We start from the raw sequence: 16478 nt of genomic DNA on the forward strand, positions 1-16478 counted from the left end.
ATTTAGAAATGTCCAGTTACGATTGACGCAACAGTCAGCATTTGAGCTAGCCACKCTGTTTTTTCACAGAAACATTTTGCACGAACACAGTCTTTACAATGTTATGTCCTCAATGTGAGCAGTTTATTTTTGGATGCAATGTTCAGACATTTACAGAAGTAGCTACAGCATAACACAATTCTCATCCAAACCAGAAAATGTAAGCTACATTAGTTATAGCGCTAACTGAGGAAAGAGTGACTTAACACAAGGGATCATATTTCGCTAACTCTCGATTGACAGAAACCATCGTATGAATTAGCTAATAGCAATTGTGATTCATAATTCATCACATCATGGATGACCTCACTAGTGACCGAGTAAAACACTTTCGAAAATATAAAGTAATCCGACAATGGGTAGCTTGTGAGCACCGACATGTTTGTTTTTTCCCGGCAACCAAAAATAGGTTACAAGATGAGTTGGGTCTGTTTGCAGTATGCATGTTGAAGGGGGTGTGTCATCTACCATCATTCACTTCCAGAAGTTTACTCGAAAGACGAGTGAGCCATCCCTTTACCTCGTTTTGTTATAACATCTTTGGTCTGACAGACGTTTATGTGACAACCGGAATGCATTGTATGATGTCAACAAACATGACGCCACGCATAGCTGGTAATTAGCTCAGCATTAGCTCATCATAACCAATACAACTTTCAAAAAGTATTTTACACACATCATATATGTCCATTACAATGCAAGAACCGGAATACATGATTTGTCACCAGTGCTTGTAAACGTGAATATAACAGTTAAACTGTATGTATGGAGCATAATGTACTAAGTCGGAAGTTTACATACACCTTAGCCAAATACATTTAAACTCAGTTTTTCAAAACTCCTGACATTTATCTTTGTAAAAATTCCCTGTCATAGGTCAGTTAGGATCACCACTTTATTTTAAGAATGTGAAATATCAGAATAATAGTAGGCCTTGAAATACATCCACAGGTAGACATCCAATTGACTCAAATGACCCACTGGAATTGTCATACAGTGAATTTTAAGAGAAATAATCTGTCTGTAAACAATTGTTGGAAAAATGATTTGTGTCATGCATAAAGTAGATGTCCTAACCGACTTGCCAAAACTATAGTTTGTTAACAAGAAATGTGTGGAGACGTTGAAAAATGAGTTTTAATGACTTCAACATAAGTGTATGTAAACTTCTGACATCAACTGTACAGTACATACATACATACATACATATATACGGTGTGCTACAGTAGAAATGACAACACAATATACAGAAACTATAATGATAATGATAAGGCACTTACTTTGATAGAAATGCACACATGTCCAAAGTTACTATTAGTATTGAAGGCGAAGTGAGGGCGCCAGCTGGAAAATGTGCCAGGGAGGGAAAAGTTTGTGCTTGGGCTCTGGTTGAAGAGAGAAGTTTGTCCTGCTCAGTAATACCTCCTACGTAAATTGTCCGCAACACTGAAATGGGCTAATTCTATGTGAATTAATGAGGCGGAACACACCTCAATAACACATCACACAAATGCACACATGGTTGTCACCCGCATATTGCAGCGCAGTTATTGAAAAATTACACTGAATGCTTTGAAGGCCAAGCATAACCTTCATGACATGAGAGTGGTGGTATTTCAGACAATTACTTGTAGCTTTCATTTGCGAGGACAGATAAGCAATACATTTGGGGAAATAGCTAATAGAACAGAAGTCCAGAAAACAGAGATGATACGTGGTTTGGAAATGCCTGAGCTGTACAGGGTCAATCTCATCCTACCCCCCTTCACTCAGCAGTGTTGTATCTATGAACATGATCTCACCAAGCTCTTGGCCAGCGGGCAGCGGTGGAAAGAGTACTGAAGAAACTACTCAAGTAAAAGTAGCTCATTTAAAAAGTACTTAATTACTTTTACTCTGAGTTGCTTTTAAAATTAAAATATTGCATTAAATTGCATTAAATTGAAAAAGGAAGAGAGGAAATGAATGTACAGTAGGAACTAAGTTCCTTTATTGCATAACAATAAAGTCTGTTACTTGTTACTTGTCCATGGGACTGGCTGACATTCACCCATGTATACTCCCTCTGTCACGCCTGCTCCCACTCATCCCCCCTGGCGCGAGAGGGCGCCAGGCTGCCCTGCGTTACGCCCTCCTGCCACCATCATTACGCACACCTGCCTTCCCTCGTCACGCACATCAGCGATTCACTGGACTCACCTGGACTCTATCACCTGTTTTATTACTTCACCTATATCTGTCTGTTCCCCAACTCCATTCCCCGCTTCAGCATTGATTGTCGTCTGTCTTTGTGTTACCATTTCTGACCCTGTTCCTGTCCTGTTGCACGTCCGTTCCTAATTAAATGTCAACTCCCTGTACCTGCTTCTCTTCTCCAGCGTCCGTCCTTGCACCCTCCTTTCACTCACTCACCAGTGGTGGAAAGAGTACTGGAATATCCTACTCAAGTAGAAGTACTGTTACGTTAATTACATTTTATCAAGTAGAAGTAAAATTACTGACTTTGAAAAATACAAAAAAAAGTACAAGTACTTGGAAAAGCTACTCAATTACAGTAACGAGAGTAATTGTAATTAATGACTTTAAACCTCTGCCAGCGGGTGATGTCATATTACTGTTTTGTGATCCAGTGACTGGTCATTAGATCATTACATTAGGACAGATAAGAGGGCCTATTCTCTACAACTACAAAACACATTTAAGTTTCGATTCAATCCGATGCGCTTAGCCAACATCCGCATAGCGGTTGTTTTGACTGTGTCTGAGGTTGAACTGTGTTAGAGGTGCCAAATCCACAAGTGGCTCCTGGCATTATACCTAAAGTGGACATTTCCATTGGCTGCACGGAGTAAATCCCATGCGGCCTTGTCTACACCTCCATTAGGATGATAGAAATCCTCATTATTAAGTTGAACAATTTTTCAATTTGAGAGTAATTATTCCTAAATAGCCTACACTTTCTCATTCTGATCTTCTAACGGGAGTGGGGCGGATGTGGCTTTGTGACAATGATCACAAGAACAGCTGCTCACCGATTTGATGGCTTCAATGCCGTTCCACCCCCGGCACCCCCGGCACCCCCAATGCGGGTGTCTGCTGATTGAATCTCGGCCTTAAGCTGGAAACGACTACATGGACATCTGTTGAGTTGCCGCTAGCCGCACTTCCTCCTAACTTACTACTTCCAATTGTGTTCTGCTTCCTTCTCTTGCCTTGGACGACAGTCAAACAGTGTTTAATGATATGACACTGTCTTTTCGCAGCATCTCCTAATACAGTCTTGCCGGACCGTCTCTGGTATTTGCCTCGGATGGTCTGGAAACCAAACCTGACTGTTGCTGGCTCCCCATTTTACGAGCATTTCGCAAACTTTTCCACCGCTAAAGTTTTACTGTTGCATCCATCTGTTGGTGTTGTTTTAGGCAAGGTAATTAGTTTATTTGGGAACTTAAGTTGAGTGGAGCGAAGGCTAGTTCTGGGGATACACAAATGAAATTACTCAATAAATAAACTAATCTCAATAAATAATAACTCTCTCCAGCTGGGGTTGATTTTGATCGAGTGCTTTGATGAGGCACAATTGTTCAGGCTAGACCCCTTAATGAAAACCCAGAGGAATTATTGGATCTCATAATTCAACTCCAAAACCATCTCCCTCTCCGTCCATTTCCTGTCGAAAAGTCTGGCCCAAACTTTTGATGTCCTACCTGAAGTTTGACACTAAGGAGTCACAGCCAAGCCATTCCTGTGAAAGTCACTTTAGTCGTCGGCACATATAAATAAGCCAAGCATCAGACTGACCTCGCAGTCTGAAACAGGCCCAGACTCACAGTCCCACCTCAGTAGTTAAGCCAGTTAGACTCACGGTCCCACCTTGGTAGTTAAGCCAGTTAGACTAAGCCACTTTCTTGTTTTTCCCATAACTTCAGAAATAAATGAATAACATTTTTGACCTAAAATAATGAAAATAATGAAAACAATAACAGTGTCATAAAAAAAATGTTTAAAAAATGTAAACCCCTAGTAAGTCTGTATTCTTTTCAGCCAAAGGGCAAAAAACTTGTTAGAGTAGAGCCATTGAAACCCCAGTGAGAGGGATATCTGATGTAGAGAAGAGTGTGTGTGTGTTCAAGGGCTTGTCTGGCAGCTTTGGCCCATTAGGAAAAGCCACTTCTCAAGCAACGCCACTAAAAGAGAGAGAGACAGAGATGAAGGGGATGTCGATGATTGTATTGTATGTAGTGAAAGCACTTTGCTGTTCTTTCTCTCTCTCCCTCTCACACACACACACACACACATACACACACACACGTATGTACTTACAGAGGGATGAGAGGCATAGAGCTGAAAACAACAATCTGTAGTGTGAGACCCAAGCATTTTTGCAAATGCGTTTTTGCCTTCACTGACAAAAATGCCTCTAGTTCTGGCTCAGAATGTTTGTTTCTCGGTTAATTTTTTCTTCATGTCACTGGATTATAGAGAAGACAGGACACACAACAAATGCTACTAATAAATACATCTGGGTCTAAGGAGATGAACTGTGTAGTGTTGGACATGAGTTTAGGACCTGTTGCATTTTTGCTCACAGGGTTAAAGCCGTTCACTCAGAGTGTCATTACAGTGTGGACAGAGTGACACAATAGATCAGAGAGAGCGATGACACTACACCAGCGATGTGTGGTGAGGTCGGTGGCTGGGTAAATACTGGCTATTGTCAAAGCCAGATTTACTCACAAATAAACCTTGATGAAGCCCAAGTTCACCATACAGTAGATAGCTCCAACAACCAAAGTGACATAGGCTATAAACCGAAATTGACCAACACATTTTTCACCAAATGTAAATACCAATGTAGCCAAGATAGACAAGCAATAGCCTCGGATGCCGGCATATTTCAAATAATTCTACAAATTGACACACTGATCAACTCAGCTCAGCCATAGACCTATTTTGCATTTACAGTTATAACTGAAAGGTGGCACTAAAATTCCAAAATATGGACACATTTCATCTGAATAATTCACAATAAACTCTATAGCCATTCACAATGGATTTATAATTCTTCCAATGCGCGGTGCATGTAAACACCATGGAACATAAGGCTTGGGCCCACATTGAGTGGCAGGAGAAGCCCCATTCCAACTGCGCCCACAAAGCAAAATGAAATGCCCAAGATGTGAAAAGTCTGGGTAAAAAGTATTAATTGGTAATGACTTTGCAGACAAGTGGACAGTCCATCACTCACCGTTCGCCTGCCCGACAACTAGCAGTGAGAGAGATGGTGGTTGACTTGCCTGTCATGAATAAAATCCCGTCTTGTATGCTGTATCCTGCCTCTGTCTGGTCTTAACTGTCGTTATAGTTCAAGTTCCAGAGGTGGAATAGTTGTATGTACATGGGAGGGTGGGATGGAGAAAGTTAAGAGGTGTACATGGGAAGAATTTAAAAAAATAAAGTTCACGTTTCACTCTTCGAATCCCCCAAACAGCTTATTACATGATTATTCTAACTTGGAAAATTGTTTGAGGTGCAGTACAGTGGTGTTCATTTATCAGCGTTGTTTAGTTCAAGGGATGCTAGCGCCAAATTATGCTTACACGCCCAAATGTGCACAGCTTATCCCAGGCAATTACCCACAGAAAATGTTTAGGCAATACGGATGTGTAAAACATGAAATCGGCTCAAGCTACTTCAAGTTACTGTAGGCAAAACCGTATTTTTGCTATGCTGACCATGCCTGTCAGGAAAGGCTGTGCACGTTAAAGAGTTTAATGGATTCGTATGGATGGAAAGAAAGGCATGAATGCCCTGGCGCCTTTTTGTGTGTGCAGCTTTAGTTAAATGTTTGATTTTGAGCATAAAATCCACCTGAATCTTTCAGAAAAAACAGATCATGGGAAAAAAATGGGAAAATGTGTCACATAATTATTTTTTTATTTGGCTTTTCATAATACATTTTTTTATTAGAATATCACAAAGTATTCACTGCCTACACGTCACTGTGCTGCACAATTCCACTGGTACACAATGCAGCCATTGATTCCAAAAAAGTTATTTCACCTTTATTTAACCAGGTAGGCTAGTTGAGAACAAGTTCTCATTTACAACTGCGACCTGGCCAAGATAAAGCAAAGCAGTTCGACACATACAACAACACAGAGTTACACATGGAATAAACAAACGTACAGTCAATGACACAATAGAAAAAATATATATACAGGATGTGCAAATGAAGTAAGATAAGGGAGGTAAGGCAATAAATAGGCCATGGTGGCGAAGTAATTACAATTGCAATTAAACACTGGAGTGATAGATGTGCAAAAGATGAATGTGCAAGTAGAGATACTGGGCTGCAAATGAGCAAGATAAATAAATAAATACAGTATGGGGATGAGGTAGTTGGATGGGCTATTTACAGATGGGCTACGTACAGGTGCAGTGATCTGTGAGCTGCTCTGACAGCTGGTGCTTAAAGTTTGTGAGGGAGATATGAGTCTACAGCTTCAGTGATTTTTGCAGTTTGTTCCAGTCATTGGCAGCAGATAACTGGAAGGAAAGGTGGCCAAAAGAGGAATTGGCTTTGGGGGTAACCAGTGAAATATACCTGCTGGAGCGCGTGCTACGGGTGGGTGCTGCTATGGTGACCAGTGAGCTGAGATAAGGTATGGCTTTACCTAGCAAAGACTTGTAGATGACCTGGACCCAGTGGGTTTGGCGACGAGTATGAAGCGAGGGCCAGCCAACGAGAGCGTACAGGTTGCAGTGGTGGGTGGTATATGGGGCTTTGGTGACAAAACAGATGGCACTGTGATAGACCGCATCCAGTTTGTTGAGTAGAGTGTTGGAGGCTATTTTGTAAATGACATCGCCGAAATCGAGGATCGGTAGGATAGTTAGTTTTACGAGGGTATGTTTGGCAGCATGAGTGAAGGATGCTTTGTTGCGAAATAGGAAGCCGATTCTAGATTACATTTTGGATTGGAGATGCTTAATGTGAGTCTGGAAGGAGAGTTTACAGTCTAACCAGACACCTAGGTATCTAGGTCAGAACCGTCCAGAGTAGTGATGCTGGACGGGCGGGCAGGTGCGGCAGCGATCGGTTGAAGAGCATGCATTTAGTTTTACTTGCATTTAAGAGCAGTTGGAGGCCACGGAAGGAGAGTTGTATGGCATTGAAGCTCGTCTGGAGGTTTGTTAACACAGTGTCCAAAGAAGGGCCAGAAGTATACAGAATGGTGTCATCTGCGTAGAGGTGGATCAGAGAATCACCCGCAGCAAGAGTGACATCATTGATGTATACAGAGAAGAGAGTCGGCCCGAGAATTGAACCCTGTGGCACCCCTATAGAGACTGCCAGAGGTCCGGACAACAGGCCCTCCGATTTGACACACTGAACTCTGTCAGAGAAGTAGTTGGTGAACCAGGCGAGGCAGTCATTTGAGAAACTAAGGCTGTTGAGTCTGCCGATAAGAATGTGGTGATTGACAGAGTCGAAAGCCTTGGCCAGGTCGATGAATACGGCTGCACAGTATTGTCTCTTATCGATGGCGGTTATGATATTGTTTAGGACCTTGAGGGTGGCTGAGGTGCACCCATGACCAGCTCGGAAACCAGATTGAAGCCCTACTGAAATGAATTGAGTCAAATAGACTTTAATTCAGTCAAGCAGAAATGTGTTAAGTCAAATTGATTTTGAATTTAATGAATGGGGAAGGAAGTGTTTGACAGATCTCTGTGTGGAAGCATGGACTGCTGCTCAGAGGAATTTATGTTGTATGGATGGCACTCACAAAAGCCAGAGCTAACAGCCTGTAAGTTGTTATTGCTGGAGGTTGTTGTAAATTGAATGAACAACTTAGCAGTAATTGTATTTCGACAGCCGATAGATCCAATAGCTCTTGATCACTGTTGCCTGCATGTTGCTTCATGTTTATCACACAAACCCAGACCCATATTTCCATTTCCCATTGCCAGTTGTTATGTTGCGATTCTGTTGTGACTTGCACACTATGGAGAGTTAGAGACTACGCTAAAACCCACAGCTCGCGTGCTGGGCGCGAAAGGAATAATATTCGGGGAAAAGGCATATAGGGGGATCATTAAAATAGACATAGTCTGAGGACAAATCCTGGACGACATAATCTTCTTGGGATGAAGAACTCTTCCACATGTCAGCAGAGCTACAATAGGGCTAGCACTCATCACTGACTGGAGTCCAGATAGACGTAGGGAAAGATGTATTAGCACCACTTTTGGCTGTAAATGATGATCAATGGCAGATATAATCACTATACAGTACGTTGTTTTTATAGTCTGCTCAATACATAGTCTGCTGATGTCTTAGTTAGGAATCCAAAGCGTGTTGCACTGTTTTAGTCTGGATGTGATTAATCAGGGTCATAAAATCACACTGTTCAGGGGTTTAGTCTTTGTAATGAACTGAACTGAAAAATGTTTCCACCTTAGAGAAAGGAGGCCACAGGGAGAGAAGAGTGATACATCTGCGGTCTGCAGGTGTGTGGAGTGTGATTATGCACATACACGCACAGACACGCACATATATACATGCATACTTACAGGCTCAGCAGGATAACGGAGAGCAGGCTTATAAAATGAGAACAGATAACCTGACCTAACCAGACAGGAATCAGAGAGAAAGAGCGAGAGGCTGTTAAATGGATGTAGAGAAGAGAGGAGAGAGAACAACCATTAAACTGAAGAAGAGGAGGGAGAATGGATGTTAAATAGATGTAAAAAAATAAATTAAAAAAAAAGACAATCGGAGTGAAAACAGCTTCAGTGAATCTCATGCCAGCACATGCTACAGCCCACTGACCACATGTGACTAAGTAGTAGTAGGATAAGGGCACTGCTAAGACAGACGGACAGTGAGCTCTCCAGACTATCCTGCCAAAGAAGCCGTGAGGCACAGAAGGCCTTATTTCCTCTGTGAGTGTCTGTGAGTGCGCGCAGTAGAATGTGTGAGTGTGTGTATTCGTAAAGCCTTATTTCCTGCACTCGGGGAGCCCTTTACAACCTGTGTGTTCTGCAGTTATGGACTCTATTGGACCTGCTAAAACAGACATGCACAAATGCACACACACAGAGCAGTTTGTGATGGATTGCTATGTCATGCTGCTATGTGTTTAGCACCAACCAGGGAAACGTGGCGCTAGTGAATTTTTCCTGGGGTAGTTAGCACAGGCCTCAGCTGGTCATAGACTGCTGTCCGTGCTATATTCCTACGTGTCTGTGTGTGTGTGTGTCTCTCCACATCTGCCTGTGCTGGGATGTGAATCGTACCATCTGTGTTCAGAGCTACAGAGTGTCTCTAAAATACTACACTGTAAAACCATGAAACATGAAACCATGTGATACATTTACAACCTAAACGTCAGTGTTTAAAACTTTTGTTTTAATTGTTGCATGTTGCATTTATATTTTTGTTCAGCATACGTTTCTCTGTACCAACAACAAAGACTTGCCCTTACGGTGCCCGTGCCACTTCTGGAGGCCGATACAAGAGCCACCCACACAGGAACGCTAGCACACACACCTTAGTTCTTCCTCTCTATCCGTCCTTCTATGATCCTGCTCACGTCGTTCACCAGACTGTGACCTAGCTCTGAACAAGATGAAACACAGAGTAATCCCTAAAGAGGAGAGAGACAAAAATACATAAACACTGCTTCCCTCCCTTTCATGATCTGCCACTTTCTCTCAGCAGGCCTAGGACACACACACACACACACACACACACACACACACACACACACACACACACACACACACACACACACACCACACACACACACACACACAAACAAACTGAGTGAGGGTTCCTCTTCCAGCAAACAGAGCTATTTGTTCGCATCATCACAAGTTCTTTTTTAAGGGGTTAGATCAGCTTTAATATTGCAAATAGATTGCAGCTTCCATCAATGTAATTGTCTGCATCACTTCCAATCCCCCACTTCCAATCACTTCCAATCCCCCATATATACCAGTCAAAAGTTTGGACACACCTACTCATTCAAGGGTATTTCTTTATTTTTACTATTTTCTACATTATAGAATAATAGTTTAGACATCAAAACTAAGAAATAACACATATGGAATCATGTAGTAACCAAAAAAGTGTTAAACAAATCAAAATATATTTTATATTTGAGATTCTTCAATGTAGCCACCCTTTGCCTTGCACACGCTTGGCATTCTCTCAGCCAGCTTCATGAGGTAGTCACCTGGAATGCGTTTCAATTAACAGGTGTGCCTTGTTAAAAGCACATTTGTGGAATTTCTTTCCTTCTTAATTGAAGCAGAAAAGTGAAAGTGATCAGGTGAATTTATGAAGTGAGTGGACAGAGAAATACAGCTTCACTCTACCCAATTAGAGCAGCCAGATCAACGTACAGCCCACCCTTTTCTTTAAAGACAAGCAAACTAGCCAGTTGAGTTACTTAGACCATGTAGCACCTTACTTGACTGACTGACATGAGAAAGATGTGTTTGTGCTGGCACCCGAAAATGTTTATTTTTCACATCACGGATGATTACAAAAAATACTCAGATCATAATTGTATCCAGAAAATTGCCCATATTTGTTATTATACTCATTTGGTCCGACTACTCGGCACACCTCTAGTTGAATTTTGTATTTTTATTTAACCTTTATTTATCTAGGCAAATCAGTTAAGAACAAATTCTTATTTACAATGACGGCCTACCCCGGCCAAACCTGGACGACGCTGGGACAATTGTGCGCCATCCTATAGGACTCCCAATCATGGCCGGATGTGATACAAACCATTGAAGAGCAGTTATGCAGACAGACAAACGGATGGATGATACAGACGGACAGGAGGGTAGACAGACAGACAGGTGTGTTTCAGGGTGCTGCAGGTTAGAGATGAGAGAAGAAGATAAGTAAATCCACCCCAGTGGGATTAGCGCTGTCTGCACTGGAGCACATGGGAAAAGTCTGGAACAAGTTCAGCGAGCATGTGTACAGTATGAGCCAGCAGGGAGTGGACCCGGACACAAACATTCACTCCAGACCCAGGCACACACACAGTCGGGAACACCAGGCAGGACGTGATCTCTCTGCGAGCACACCACTTTATTCCTGACTGCAGAATGGCTGTTGGCCGCTTAGACGTGAGTCTTTCTGTGTGAGATACAGAACAATAAGAAGAGTAACAAACATTGTAATTCCTCCAGTAAATGTAAACCTCAATATCATAATCCATCTGATTTGTACAGCTCTGCTAATGTGCTCTGTCTAATACTCAGGTGTATGACTACTTATACTGGAGACAATCAGAAGAACTTCAGATGAATTATGTATAAAAGGAGACATCTAAGTAGTCTAAAGTGCATTCCTTCCCTCGTCTCATCTCCATCTTCACTGATCTGTTCAATGTCAGTGTGGTGGACACCTACTAGGTGGGTGAGACTATTGAGATATAGTGGGTTATGATATTATTGACACCCTTAATGAAAATCAGCAAAAATGTTTAAAAAAAAAATACAAAGCTATATTGTATGCTAAAAAAAATAGGGACATTATATTATTTTATGCTAATGCATTGCATTCTGCGTTCTCATTTCGACGCCAAACCCACCATTGGTGTGCGTGGCCAAAGAACTGTATTTCCATGTCATCCAAGAACGCCTGGAGTTTGCTAAACAGCATTGGTACTTGGATTGGAACCGGTGCTTAGGCCAGATGACAAGAAAAATAAACCTCTTTGGCCATGCACACCAGTGGTGGGTTTGGAGTCAAATTGAGAATGCATGAGCAGAAAATAACCCCATATCTACTGTAAAATATGGTGGTGGGTCTTTGATGTTATGGGGATATATTGCTTCCACTGGTCCTGGGGTCCTTCAGGTCAATGGCATCATGAACTTTACCCAGTACCAGGATAGTTTGCCAAAAACCTTGTTGCCTCTGCCAGAAGGCTGAAACTTGTCCGCAAGTGAGTCTTCCAGCAAGACAATAACCCCAAGCATACATCAAAATCCACAAATAAGATGTTATTTGGCCACCAAATCAACATCTTGCAATGGCCATTCAGTCTCTGGACTTGAAACCCATTGAAAACATGTGGTTTGTCCATAAGCACAGAAGAAGGATCTTAAGGATTCTGCATGGAGGAATGATTTAAGATCCCTCCCAATGTGTTCTCAAACTCATAAACCATTTTAGAAAAAGGTAAAGTCCCGTTATCCTCGCAAGGTGAGGTATTGAAATGTATTGAAAACAGGGTATCAAAATATTTTAGCCCTACGTTTTTTGGAAAACAAATGTTTACTTGTTATGCAAAAGGTCTTTCTCTGAGCAATTGTATAAGTATTAAATCATTTAATTTCCCCGTTTTTTGAGCCTACAAAAAAGCTCAGTCTTTTTTTGCTCATCTTTATCAACGGTGTCAATTATTTCAGACCCCACTGTACACCCAGAGTCTCAAGCCTCCCTGATGGAAATTGTCTGGAGGCAGTGAGTCATTAGGATATCCAACATACATTTTAGACCCCACTGTACACCCAGAGTCTCAGCCTCCCTGATGGAAATTGTCTGGAGGCAGTGAGTCATTAGGATATCAACAATAATTTCAGACCCCACTGTACATCCAGTCTCAGCCTCCCTGATGGAAATTGTCTGGAGGCAGTGAGTCATTAGGATATCCAACAGTCATTTCAGACCCCACTGTACATCCATAGTCTCAGCCTCCCTGATGGAAATTGTCTGGAGGCAGTGAGTCATTAGGATATCCAACAATCATTTCAGACCCCACTGTACATCCAGTCTCAGCCTCCCTGATGGAAATTGTCTGGAGGCAGTGAGTCATTAGGATATCCAACATACATTTCAGACCCCACTGTACATCCAGTCTCAGCCTCCCTGATGGAAATTGTCTGGAGGCAGTGAGTCATTAGGATATCCAACATACATTTCAGACCCCACTGTACATCCAGTCTCAGCCTCCCTGATGGAAATTGTCTGGAGGCAGTGAGTCATTAGGATATCCAACATACATTTCAGACCCACCTGTACATCCAGTCTCAGCCTCCCTGATGGAAATTGTCTGGAGGCAGTGAGTCATTGGATATCCAACAATTGAAATTTCTATTCACCCGCAACCTGCATTTATAATGATTGCCAGGGTTAAGACCATCGGGAGGAGACTACCTAATCCATTTCAACTGGAATAAGCATTTCAGTAATGGGTGCAAATATTCTAAGTGATTGGATTAGTTCAGAAAAGTGTGTTATTTATCTTTGTGTAGCATAAAATAATCACGCAATGTACTATACATGCAAAAAAACAGATATTAAAAACAATTTAAAAAATTTGACCTGCAGCAGAGGATTTTTTTTCATTTGTTGTCATATCTTTAAAAAACTTTGGTGTGACTTCTCATTTAGTTTTGAGTCAGTACCACAAACATTTCAAGTAATAATAACTTTTTATTGACTTACTATTAGTATTTGAGAAAAAATGCCTTTACAGTGCACACACACACACACACACCACCACACACACACACACACACGTCCCTCTGCGAAACCCTGAAGCGTGTATAAATATTTTCCCCTAGAGAGGCTTTTTATTTTCCCCCTAGAGAGGGTTTTTAATTTCCCCCTAGAGAGGGTTTTTAATTTCCCCCTAGAGAGGGTTTTTAATTTCCCCCTAGAGAGGGTTTTTAATTTCTCCCCTTGAGAGGGTTTTAATTTCCTAGAGAGGATATTTAGTTCTAAGCAGGGATAAGCAGAGAAGAACTCCGAAATCACACCTCCCCAGAGCTGCTGAGAGAGAGGGACTGAACACCATGGATGACCATGTCTCAACACTCTATATTTCCTCATTTGTCTCCAACCATACAGTCCTTGTGTCTAACCATAGAATTAGATTGGAATGAATCACAAATGAGACATCAGACATTCTAATTTCAAGTCAGTGTTCCACCATTACGTCATGTCGGAATGTCTGTGTGTGACCAAGCACTTCTCAGTGCTGAGGCCTAACTCAGAAGCATCAGACATTGGATACACTGGCTGGGTGCTTCTGCCTGGTGGCTGGAACAAATTTGTTAGACTCTCTCTCTCTGTGCTATATTTTGTCTTTGTTTACTTCTGTGCATGAGCCTAATGGTTAAAGGTCTTTCTCCAACTCAGGAAATTAATACAGCTTGGCAATTATAACCACATCCATAACCTTTAAAGGACAACAGGAGTATGTATAATGACAATGCAAAGACCAACATTTCCTGGATGTATAACCTTTAATTCCAGATGAATATACTTATAGGACACAGAATTTCTCATTTCCATTGGTGCTTATGCCCAGCTGTGGCGATCTAGAGAAAGACTAGCCCTTACAACTGATATGAAGCTACTGTGTGTGAGATTGGGACTCCCTGGTACAGTGTGAGTTGAGTTTGGCGTGCGGTGTGGGGGGTCCGTGGGTGTCTTTTAACAATTTCTTTGGATTCCTCATGTCTTACTCATTGTTAGAAAAAAGTTTGGTCCAAATCGGATGTTAGGTACTATATTTATTGAATACTATATGAATGCCATAAATTGAAATGGCCAATTTGGATGCAATCAATTAGCTTAATTTCTCAGAGATAAAATGATATTTAAACAAAATAATGTGCTAATCTTATATGTTTATAACTACCAAAATTATTTCAGAACAATCTGAGATGGTGGGTGCCATGGCTTGCAGAAATGACATTTAGCGACCCCTTGGTGCTTATGCCCAGCTGTTGAGGTCTAGTGAAAGACTAGCCCTTCTTACAGCTGATATCAAGCTACTGTGTGTGGAATGATCGGGACTCCCTGGTACAGTGTGAGTTGTGAGGGATTCTTTCTGGGTCATGGAAAGAAATTATAACGACAAACACTGCTTATGTTTTTTCAGGTCAAAGGGAAACTCTGAAAGCTCTTGGTGGATCGCAACGCAAAAACTGCTCTAGACTCTAGCGGAATGTGTAGCTCGGATTAGAATAAACAGAGAATGCTGTCATAGGAGAGAGACAGCATTGTAACAGAATAGAGAGACGACATTGTATCAGAATAGAGACAGTGATTATTAGAATGACAATACGACAGTGCAGGTAATCTGTGAGCAGCAGGGATGGGTAGTGCCACCGTATGGCAGGGGAAGTTGGCGGTGTGAATGCCACCTCTCTGATCCTCATTCTCTCTGATTATACATGGTAGCGAGAGAGACAGACGGGAAAAGAAAGTGGAACTCTCCCCCAATAATATAGCAATTGACAGCTCAATCTATTCTAGCTTCCATTTCCAATCTTTCTCTGAAGAGTCAAAAGTGACGTCCTATCTTTGTCTCACGGGTGTGTAGAATGAGTTCCATCCCAGCACAATCACACCTGATTCAACTAATCAACTGATCATCAAGCCATTGATTAGTTAAGTAAGGTGTGTCAGAGGCTGCGTTTATACAGGCAGCCTAATTCTGATCATTTTCCACAAATGTGTCTTTTGACCATCAGCCATAAATTTGGCAAAGGATCAGATCTGGAATGCCTGTGTAAACGCAGCCTGCTGGGCTGATGTGTATTAGTGAGATACAGCCACAGTGAGAGCATACATTTTATAGAGAGCTCCTCTCAGCACTTCTCATGCCAACAGCGACGGCACAAACCGTGTGGAAAATAAGACTCTTTACAAGGCCCTCTGTAAAACCCATGCTAAGCTCTCGCTCTCTCTGTGTGTTTGTGTGTTTCTTCTTTAACGATAGGGGAAAGTCTCTCATTCAGGGGACTGGGTGGTGTTAGTTGTTCCAGTTAGGAACTCCTGTAAACTCATGTGCATGTGGAAACAGTTTTGTCCGGACACTTGTTAAACAGCAGTACTGCGCACATGTACACAAACATGCACAGAGACACACACACACAGTGTAAACTTGTATATTTCTCTTGCCATAATGACCTCGTCTTCTCCTCTATGCAGCAGTGCTCATGATATTCCATTGACTCAGAAGTAAAAAAATAAGCTGTAAATAGTGACTGTTTGAAGAACAATCTGTAAGTTCTTCATGGTAATGGGAAACTTTTAAAGTATTTAAAAGTCAAGTGCACTACGGTACTAAAACTCTGCAAGGGCATAGTAACTATAATCAATCACCATCCATCTACCCTTAGGTAATCTGGGCATTGTTAGTGTGTCAGATTTGCCCTCCAGCCCATGTTAACATTATTACACTGATATTAAACCCTATGTGGGTGTGTGTGTGTGCACTTCCATCTGGGCAGGCTAACAGAAGGTCTGATCCTCCACACATAGGCTGTGTCCATCACCTCCAAACACACACTGTGCCAGATAACCACTATCCAGTTCTGTGTGTTAACAAAGCTGTTAGGAACAACTAGAGAATACATATGGCAGACGTGTGTGTGCAAAC

General features: G+C 41.8%; 1 protein-coding gene across 1 annotated transcript in view; it reads left to right on the plus strand.

Moving 5' to 3' along the window:
• The window catches only part of LOC111967836 (urotensin-2 receptor-like), a 67409-nt gene that overhangs the window by 47283 nt on the left and 3648 nt on the right, over positions 1-16478 (plus strand). The gene's annotated exons all lie outside the window — the stretch shown is intronic.

This window comes from Salvelinus sp. IW2-2015, linkage group LG8 (assembly GCF_002910315.2).
Source record: "Salvelinus sp. IW2-2015 linkage group LG8, ASM291031v2, whole genome shotgun sequence".
NCBI classification, from domain to species: domain Eukaryota; kingdom Metazoa; phylum Chordata; class Actinopteri; order Salmoniformes; family Salmonidae; genus Salvelinus; species Salvelinus sp. IW2-2015.